Raw genomic sequence first — 11450 nt, 5'->3', positions numbered from 1 at the left:
GCATAATAAAACTAATTTTTAAAAAATCTCTTTACAGTTGTATTCATTCATCCAATATACGATAAACAGTGTATATTTAAGGACACAATAAACATATAAATGAAAACCAAAAAAAAAGCAAAGAAGAAAAATTTCAATGGCTTTATCTTGCATAAGAAATTAGAGTAACATGATTTTTTTCTAGTAGTGATGACAATTTTCAGCAGAAATTTTCTGCTACTATTAAAGAAAAAAAAAAATGTAAACTGTGATTATGAAAAATGTATAAACTAAGTCCAAAGTAAATCAGTAAAAAAAATTATACTACAAATCATCAAAGTTCATCCTCAAAAAAAGCTAGTTTAGTTACAGAAAAAAGTAGAAACATTTTTTACAAGTTTGTGGGAATCGGGAATGCGGAATGGGAGCAGTTATAATAAATATAATATTTTTCCTTTTTTATAAGTTTTAGTATTGGTAAAAAATTTGTTTTTCACTATCCATAAAGATAATGCATTAAAATAATACATAGTAAAAGAATTTTTTTGTTAATACTTAAGTCCTATGATACTTTATACTGAATTTATTAACTTCAGCAAGACTTTATATTGATTGCACATTTAATATTTAAACACACTTTGAAAATTTAATTTAAAACTTTGTTAATGAAAATGTGAAATATATTTAAATTTTACCTTTTTATTTTGGTTTTTTTCTCTCTCTTTTATTTAGTCAACATTTTTAATTAAAGTTTTATCTGTTTTATATGGAATTCAGTCTTTTATTTAATGTATCTATATATTTCTGTGTATCGGAGGTAAAAGGCACAATGTCACAAATGTTAAATTTTTCAGGAGAACCAACTAAATGATCCACTTTTATCACGACTCTTTGTACTTTTATCGATACTCTTTGTAAACCTTTTTTATGGCATAGTAAATACAGTTTACATATACATAATATACATATTTTAGATTTTCATAATCTTTAAAAATATTGTTTAATTACTAGACTTAGTGCCTTTTTCCTCTGTGATAGGAAATTAAAATTCAGTTTGTAATAACATAAAATAGTTTTATTAGAGTTCCCATTGTTTTATTACACTACAAATGTTTTGCAGAAAAAAGTTGAAAAATATAACATTATAATAATTTTTTTTTTTTCAGTCATTTGACTGGTTTGATGCAGCTCTCCAATCCCCTATCTAGTGCTAGTCGTTTCATTTCGGTATATCCCCCACATCCTAAAATTCCCCCCAACAATTTGTTTTACATATTCCAAATGTTGCCTGCCTACACAATTTTTTCCTTCTACCTGTCCCGCCAATATTAAAGCTACTATTCCAGAATCCCTTAATATGTGGCCCATAAGTCTGTCCCTTCTTTTAGCTATATTTTTCCAAATGCTTCTTTCTTCATCTATTTGCCGCAACACCTCTTCATTTTACACTTTATCCACCCATCTGATTTTTAACATTATCCTATAGCACCGCATTTCAAAAGCTTCTAATCTTTTCTTCTCAGGTACTCCGATCGTTCAAGTTTCACATCCATATAAAGCAATGCTCCAAACATATACTTTAAAAAAATCTTTTCCTGACATTTAAATTAATTTTTGATGTAAACAAATTATATTAATGACTGAAGGTTTGTTTCACCTGTGCTATTCGACATTTTATATCTCTCCTGCTTCATCCATCTTTAGTAAATCTACTTCCCACATAACAACAAAATTCTTCTACCTCCATAATCTTTTCTCCTCCTATTTTAACATTCAGTGGTCCATCTTTGTTATTTCTACTACATTTCATTACTTTAGTTTTGTTCTTGTTTATTTTCACGCGGTAGTTCTTGCGTAGGACTTCATCCATGCCATTCATTGTTTCTTCTAAATCGTTTTTACTCTCGGCTAGAATTACTATTTCATCAGCAAATCGTATCATCTTTATTTTTTCACCTTGTACTGTTACTCAGTATCTAAATTTTTCTTTAACTGCTAGTTCTATGTAAAGATTAAAAAATAACGGGGAACGGGGATAGGGAACATCCTTGTCGGACTCCCTTTCTTATGTTCTTCAATTATTACTGTTGCTGTTTGGTTCCTGTAATGTTAGCAATCGTTCTTCTATTTCTGTATTTCAATCCTAATTTTTTTTAAATGCTGAACATTTTATTCCAGTCTACATTATCGAATGCCTTTTCTAGGTATCTATAAATGCCAAGTATGTCGGTTTGTTTTTCTTTAATCTTCCTTCTATTAATGTGAGGCCTAAAATTGCTTCTCTTGTCCCTATACTTTTCCTGAAACGAAATTGGTCTTCTAACACTTGTTCCACTCTCGTCTCAATGAATATTATTAACTTCTTATATTATAAATACTACTGACTTCTTTTGGGCTAAAGCATAATAAACTCTGCTATATTTAATGTTTTACTGAAAATGTTAATATTATTAATTTAATGAACTATATATATAGTGTATGGAGATTTTGGCTTTATCTCTTCAATAGCAGAGAAGAAATAAATGAGGCACAAGAAAAGTGATTAACTCATTAAAATCCTTATTCTTATAGGGAGTGTGGTGAATTCATAAAAATATACAAATGTATCAGTTGTTAGCCTGTTTTAAAGTTTTAATTTGGCAAGGGTCTGAAATTTCTTCACCTACTATTTCCTCCACTGTATCTTTGTTTTAATAATATATACACGAGTCATGTATTTTGTCATAGATCATAATTGTAAAATAAATTAAAATGCCTTTAGGGGGTAAACATCTGTGCAGGACTGCCTCTCGAGATGTGGTTCCGATTTCTGGTATTAAACCTATTGATAATATCCTTAATAATCGAGCGCCAATTACATGCGCTAAGAAAGTAGTCCAACTTACCTCTCGGCTGACATAAATGAAATAGACGACTAAGTTTTCCATTTTTATGGCAATGATATAACAGGTGGACTGAATCGTCGGCTGGTTGTTTACACACGATATTTTTCCTGATGTGTGAGGTAAGTTTCGGTACATTTCCGCAAATCAGCCTACCACACATCATCCTTTAAATTATTATTCTGTACGGTGGGCTACTAAATTAGCCCGGAGTATTTACTATTTACTAAAGTAGTAGTAAATAGTTTACCCGGAGGGCTAAACAGAAAATGAAAAGATTTAAATCTTTTAGCAGTGTGTAGTCATAATAACAGCAACAATATTAGTGTAAAGCTGGATGACCAACCATCACCAGTGCTAATACAGAAATTTTTAAGCGGCAATTTATAGATGGCAGATTATATAATAAGTAAGTTTGTACACATTATAACGGGACAGCGCGAACGCAGTCCCGACTCACAAAAATTACGCGCCCGAGATATCCACATTTGGGATATTCGCAGGGGTCAACCAGTCCGTAGTGCAATGGACAAGCCTCACCCTGGAGGAACCGCCTTAATGATCACGGTAACCTCCACGCCAGGTAAGTATGATTAAAGAAAATTATTAACATCAGCCCACATAAAATGAAACTACTCCAAAATCGAGAAGTTACAGCATTAAAATGTAAAAATTGCATTTATATTGACTTAAGCGTTTAATTGAAATTAATTCTATATAAACAAAATAATAGTGAAGAATTAATAGTTATTTTTTCCAATATTTAAACAAGCAATAATAATTATTTTGTGTCAAATCTGATAAAATATATCGGCCTTGTTTAATTCTCCTTTTCACCGCTAGAGTGAATGTTTGGACTAAAAACAGAAAGATTTTCTTTTAATGCTGCATACATTAGAAATGTGGACTGCTTTTTTAATAATAACTTCTTGTTTAAATGAATAAGTAAATGCGTATCACATTTTATAGAAACTGCAAATATAAAAAAAAAATGTTTCGTGTTTTTTTTTTTTTTTTTTAGTAACTATTTGACGTTTATATGATAAAAAGGTTTTTGAAATAATATAGATTACAAAGAGCGGAAGAGTTTTTGATGTAGTCAACTACAATTCAACAACACAACCAAACATGCTCCTTTATTGTAGTTTTTTTTTTCCTGCAGACTCGAAATTATTATTAATGGCTTTACAAACTATGCTATAAATGCCGCCTCTATCATTCAACAAATTTTACTTTTTTAAATAGTTTCATTCACTAAGCAGATATATCAGCCGATCTTATATTTGGAGAATAAGAATTTATATATTACATATATCATTTTTATTGTTTGTATTTGTGCTAATATGCTCCTTTTACCTTATCAGTCAGATTTATAGAACTCAGTCTAACATCTAACATGTTAAAAGAACCCAGTTTATTTGTCCTGGATTAGACAGAAAACTACATCCAAATATATAACCCTACGATCTAACTATGTTTGAAATGTCTTAGAGAATATCATCCTGTAAACTGAAGGGCTTGAATCAATGCTAAATTTCAATAGCATTAGCCATATAAAATAAAACCGGTTCCTGTAGATAATCAGAGTTAATCAAGATCACTGTATTGTTGGAATTTATTAGCGGATAATGAAACCAAACTAGAAAATTCCACTAAACATTTATTTTTTTTTTAAATCATCTTTTAATTCCTACACATAGTATTTAATGTTTAAATTAACTAATGGTTTAATTAATTACTACAAATACATATAACTTACTTTAAATTAACTGTATTATGTTTTCTTACTTTCTTTATTACTGTTTAATCAATAATCAACAGTGACGACCCCTAATTATTTATCGCTTTAAAAATTCATTACAGGATTATTAATTTGAATGTGACGTCTGTACGTATGTAGCTCAAAACTCAAAAACGATTAGATGTAAAATGTTGAAATTTTGATTTAGGACTGTTGTAACATCTAGTTGTGCACCTCAGCTTTTGATTGCAATCAACTGGACCAAAAGTCAAAACTAAAAAAAAAAATTGAATTCAGACTTTTTCTTAACTGCAGTAATCATTGAGAAAATAAGTGGTACTTATTTTCATCAGTTCCAGAATTGAGAGGAGAGTAGAAAAGGTATTAGGAGAAGACCAATTTGGTTTCAGGAAAAATATAGGCACAAGGGAAGCAATTTTTTAGGCCTCAGATTAATAGTAGAAGGAAGATTAAAGAAAAACAAACCGACATACTTGGCGTTTATAGACCTAGAAAAGGCATTCGATAACGTAGACCGGAATAAAATGTTCAGCATTTAAAAAAAATTAGGGTTCAAATACAGAGATAGAAGAACAATTGCTAACATGTACAGGAACCAAACAGCAACAGTAACAATTGAAGAACATAAGAAAGAAGCTGTAATAAGAAAGGGAGTCCGACAAGGATGTTCCCTATCCCCGTTACTTTTTAATCTTTACATGGAACTAGCAGTTAATGATGTTAAAGAACAATTTAGATTCGGAGTAACAGTACAAGGTGAAAAGATAGATGCTATAATTTGCTGATGATATAGTTATTCTAGCTGAGAGTAAAAAGGATTTAGAAGAAACAATGAACGGCATGGATGAAGTCCTATGCAAGAACTACCGCATGAAAATAAACAAGAACAAAATGAAAGTAATGAAATGTAGTAGAAATAACAAAGGTGGACCACTGAATGTGAAAATAGGAGGAGAAAAGATTATGGAGGTAGAGGAATTTTGTTATTTGGGATGTAGAGTTACTAAAGATGGACAAAGCAGGAGCGATATAAAATGCCGAATAGCACAGGTGAAACGTGCCTTCAGTCAGAAATATACTTTGTTTAAAAGATTTTTGGAAGTATATGTTTGGAGCGTCGCTTTATATGGAAGTGAAACTTGGATGATCGGAGTATCTGAGAAGAAAAGATTCGAAGCTTTTGAAATGTGGTGCTACAGGAGAATGTTAAAAATCAGATGGGTGGATTAAGTGACAAATGAAGAAAGAAGCATTTGGAAAAATATAGTTAAAAGAAGAGACAGACTTATAGGCCACATATTAAGGCATCCTGGAATAGTCGCTTTAATATTGTTATAGGCCACATATTGGCAACCTGGAATGGTCACTTTAATATTGGAGTGACAGATAGAAGGAAAAAATTGTATACGTATTGTATTGTACGTTTGGTATATGTAAAACAAATTATTAGGGATGTAGGATGTAGGATGTAGGGGATATACCGAAATGAAACGACTAGTACTAGATGGGGAATCTAGGAGTGCTGCATGAAACCAGTCAAATGACAAGACAAAAAAAAAATAGCAACCTAAGCTTTAAGCTCGTGCATGGAACATGGAAATGGAATTTTGTGGTGTATAAGAAAAATGCCAAGGTCTCGGGGATTCAAACCCTTGACTCCCCGATGAAAGACTGAGACGCTAACACTCCACCACGAAGAAAGGCAAGAAAAAACTAGGTGATAAAATAAATCCGAAAGTATAAACATTAGTATTAAAATAATGTTTTTTCTTTAGAAAATAAAAATATTTATATTAAAACATTAGCAAAAAGTCCAAAATTTTGAATTGTTATCACACTCAATGTGGTATCTTGTGAAGAGTATTTATTTTTTAACTTTTGTATTTCAATTTCTTTTATAACCTTCTATGAAGCCAAAGATTCATTTTTTGTTTTGAGATCGCTAAGATCAAAAAAGAAATTGATTTATTTAATAATGTCAGTATGTATATTTTTCTATTTACTTCAACAGAATAATTAATTTGTAATCTATTACTTTTACATTTAGAGATGAAAACTTTCGATTCTACAAAGAACACAATTTCAAAAAAAAAACAGGTTTCCTTAAATATACCAAGAAAACAGATATAATAAAACGTTAAATGTAATTTGTTCTAGTTAGCTTTGTCCTTTAATAGATTACGAGCTCAGTTACAGTTTTGATATTTGTTCTTAATTGTCCAGTCAGTGTTGACCGATCCAAAGATAGTTCCATTAATTTGTCAATAAAATAATACTTGTTTGATTAGAAGTAAATTTTAATTATACTTGTAAAAGGATCTGAATCAGATTTAAAAATTTTTTTTAAACATAAGTGACCCTGGTTCTATTCCTGGTTTTTACCTATAATTTAATCCGTTTTATTAAATATCCGTTTTCGTTTTGTTAAGCTATATTAATAAGTATTAATTCTAAACTGCATTAATATTTACAACTGTTTACGATACAATAATTTATTAAATGTTTTATTATCTTTAATAATTTTTTTCTTTTTTATTTACAGGGTTCATTAGATGCACGATATTCAAGAAATAAGAATTAAAATTAAGCAATTTATATTGTTTAAAAGCTATAAATAATTATACACCTCTATCTATTGTTACTCTTTGCGTTTATAATTTCTGAATATATTTTCAATATTTCACCAAGTTATGTACTCGTTTTTTACTTACGAAACTATAATGAATGTGAATATTTGTTTTTTTTAATCTTAGTTGTTGAATGATCGCTAGGAAACAAAATTTATAAATATTTTGTTACTTTAATTTTTAACTTTTAATATTTCATATTTTGTTAAATTATTTTTATTTACAGATTTTTTTTAATTTCCCGTTTAGATAGCGTTATAGCTCTAGAAAGGAAGTATTAGTATTGTAATCGGTCCAATTTGGGCATATGCGGTTTTCACCGGATCTTGATATTTTGACACCTAAGGAACCCGAAATACCAGATGGGAATTTTCCGGATGTTTGTTTCGTATGTACGTGTGTATTCGGTGTTGGCCTCTAAATCACGTTATATTTCCAGAACCGCTGGACTGATTTTTTTTACCAAACTTAGTCAGATTACTTCTATATATCGAGCATGGATGCCGTTAAATTTTCTACTTAAAAGGTCAAGGGGGTGAGGGTCAAGGTCACCCTCAGTATCTCGAGATTTCGCCTTATTAGGGTCATATTTCTCTTAGGCACACTTCTCAACGATTAAAAAATAAAAATATTTGAAAAGAAATTGTTGCAAAATCGCAACCCCACCCCAAAAAATGCTCTAAACTATTGGTATGTTGTGACGTCACAGGTGAGCGATAGACTTAAATAAATGAATATTATTTAAATTGTAAAAAAGTAACTCGGTCTGTTTGGGTCTCGAACTCGATCGCCCGGTTGATTCGGGGCCTGGTGCGTTAAGCCTCGCGGCTACACCAGTCTGCCGACCGTACAAGCGAAATTTGTTCTATGTAAGTTGTGAAATGACATTAGTTTACTTAGTGTCGACCGTAGCCGCTGATACCGCCACAACTTTGAGAATTAAATACGATATGCGCTTTAGTTAGAATCATTGAATTAAATTAACGAAAAATTATTAATTTTAAATTAAATGTTAAATATTTTAAATTAAGTTGTGTGTGTAAGTCGTGCATGAGAATCAACTCGCAGTTGTCTTTTTTTTTTACTTGTGTTTACATAAAGTAAAAAGTACATGCCCTTGACAACTGCAGCCTTAGTTAATGTTGTAGACCACATACCCTCCTTAATAATACTCGCAACAATTCAATTGTAATTAGTGTCTTCAATAATGGAGTCTGAAAAAGATGATTCGGTGCGGTGCTAATCTGAAAACTAGTTATCTACCGTCCAGTTCAGCAGATTATTTACTTATCCTTAATTATATATTTTCAATTACTTGCTGTAAGCTTTTGAGAATGGAGGTACGGATAATCGAGATTTTGGTAGATGTTAATTACAGAATATAGATTTACTTGTTCTATTTTCCAACAAAGGAATTTTTTTAGGCACTATTAATAATTTATATATCTATTAAATTGTACAATAAAAACTATGCGTACTTTACTGATAAATGAAACGCCGAAGTATGGGTAATTGAGAGCCGGATTAATAAATTACTGAGTATTATAGTAATTGTATCATTTAAGTTTTTTGTACCGCGGTGATCGGAGCGGTATTGTATTAGTATATTAATTTTTTTTTAGCAGCATAGCGTGGTTGTTGTTCGTATGAATATAAATTAAGTACAGCCTATAAATCCACTGGGTTGGTCTAGTGGTGAACGTGTCTTCCCAAATCAGCTGATTTGGAAGTCAGTTATTTTTAAACGGATTTGAATACTAAATCGTGGATACCGGTGTTTTTTTTTGGTGGTTGGGTTTCAATTAACCACAACATATCAGGAATAGTCGAACTGACACTATAAAAGATTACACTTCATTTACACTCATACATATCATCCTCTGAAGTATTATCTGAAAGGTAATTACCGGAGGCTAAACAGAAAAGAAAAAGTACGGCCAATAAATAATTTTTTTTTAAATTTTTACTTAAATTATTACCTAATAGGTTTTTTATTACCTGCTACTACAAATTGTGCTTCTTGTCTATATATATGCAGAAAGAGAGAGAGTGAGTGAATGCGATAGTAGTGGGAAAATGTAAAAAAACATCATTACAACTACGAACGTTCTACTACTTATTCACTCCCTGCTGCGGAAAAAAATAACAAAAAGATATATCTCTGTGAATATAAAATTTTAACATTCAAATGTTATTTTGCTGAATCGGTTACATTTTATCGTCGATACTCCTCAAAACTGTCTCCGGCATTATTCTGTTGTCGAGTTCCCTTTACAACATATCCTAGCCTGGCGAGCATGTTTTAAATACAAGTAAATAGATAAAATCGGTTTAAAACAACAAGATAACATCTACTTGTATTACAACGGCCACATTAATTTTCTGTTATATTGTACCTGCCCCAGACTTTGTTGTAATTATTATACATCTAAAATATCTCGGATACTAAATGTAAAGGTCAGAATTGCTTTCTTATAGAGTAATAATAATCTTCACTATATGAAGCTCTTACACGGCTGAATACTATCTGCATTTTGGTTGGCTTCTTTTGTCGATATGCAATCGTATATTTGGTTCGGTAAATAAGGGAAAGGGAAATCATATACTTCCGGTTTTCACTTTTCCTTGTAAGCCTGGCATGAGAACTTGTTATTCTTAAGGCGGGGAAATTTTTTTAGCTACTTGTCATGTCCGATCACTTTCGACCATTAAATAAATTAATTTTTTACACTTGCACACATACACAGGCTAGTACGAACTGAAGCGTTGTGATTATAATTTCAAGGTGATGGAATATTCCATAAACAGATGTGGATAAATATTTATTTATCTGTTTAGAAGTCCTCCACATAACTCATTCGTGTACCGTCAGCCAAATATTTTTATTTTATCATAAATAACCCTTTGAGTAACGTATATTTATGATACATGTCAATATATACGGATTTTAAACACCGCCAGAATGTCTAAATAACTAATCTTTTTATTACTGAATAAATCGAATACGAATAGGTTTTGTTCGCAAAAATATTTAAGATTTTCTTTTTGAATCGGCAAATATTGAAGTTTCGGACCGTCTAATTTTTTTTGGCTCTCGGTTCATCGGTTGATATTTGAATACGATATGAAATTTTGTTACAAATACAAATATAAAAAGTTCCTGTGGGCATTAAACGGTGACTACCGTTCACGAGTAGCATTTAACACCTTAGTTAAGTACGGCTCATTACTTCGTATTCATAATTTCTTTTTCTCGGAAAATCATTGGTATTATTTCAGATGGTGCGATTCTGATCGATTAAGGCGAACCGAATCCCGACTGTCGGTTAGATATTCCTTTTTTTTTGTTGTAAAACTTATTTATTAAATAAATAATACCATTTTAAATATATTATTAATGAAAAACTTTAAAACTATAACTTATAATGAAATATTTATTTGAAGGTTAACCCATATAATTCAACGTTAATATAGAACTATAAGTAAAAAAAAAATCGACATTAAAATAAAATGTTTTTAAAACAACGATTTGAAAAAGTGCGGGCTAGCTTTGTGTAGTATGATTACGGTGATGTATAAACCACAAAGGAAGAGAAATAGTCTGTTGCGTAATTGCTGTATGTGCATTATTTAACGCCTAGCTGTGTCGCCTATTTAAAACTGTTTCAATGAATATCGTATTTGCTAGGGCAGTTATTTCTAGTTAATTTATCTTGCGTCATACGGGTATTTTGTATAAATAAAAAGCAATATAGAAAATTATTTTTGTACACAAACTCGGTACGTAATTTAAATAATATTTTGTACTAAGAAAAATAGTACGGTAATAAATGATGTGATGGCGGGGTAGATCGTTAATTTATTAACTGAATAAACGGGAATTTAAAAAATCAAATGAACTAAATATTTTAATTTTTTTACAAAATGCCAATCATATTGGTTTGTACTAATTTAAGAGAAATTATTTTTCTCGCTTTATGAACTACAAAGATCGATTTAGAGAATGACAATCGATGTAGACGATATATCTCGATAAATACATTAAGTTCAGTAAAAGAAGTTTGAGGTTGTTTATACAAATATATTTTTTTACGATTTATATAGTAGTGAAAATGATGAGGTTTGAACTGTAATAAACATCCCGAGGGTCTTAAGAAGAAAGAAAAAAAAAGAATAAAATTAATAGTGAATTAATATTAT

The 11450-nt window shown here is 30.5% G+C and overlaps 1 non-coding gene across 1 annotated transcript; it reads right to left on the bottom strand.

Annotated features, from left to right (window-relative positions):
• Positions 1 to 3290: 3290 nt before the first annotated feature.
• LOC142329608 (U1 spliceosomal RNA) lies at positions 3291 to 3452 on the bottom strand. Its single transcript, XR_012757533.1, has one exon. It is a non-coding gene; the product is annotated as a U1 spliceosomal RNA (small nuclear RNA).
• Between the last annotated feature and the right edge of the window lie 7998 nt (positions 3453 to 11450).

The sequence above is a fragment of the Lycorma delicatula genome, chromosome 8 (assembly GCF_047948215.1).
Source record: "Lycorma delicatula isolate Av1 chromosome 8, ASM4794821v1, whole genome shotgun sequence".
Taxonomy (NCBI): Eukaryota; Metazoa; Arthropoda; class Insecta; order Hemiptera; family Fulgoridae; genus Lycorma; species Lycorma delicatula.
This window is presented reverse-complemented; position numbering and strand designations above follow the sequence as displayed.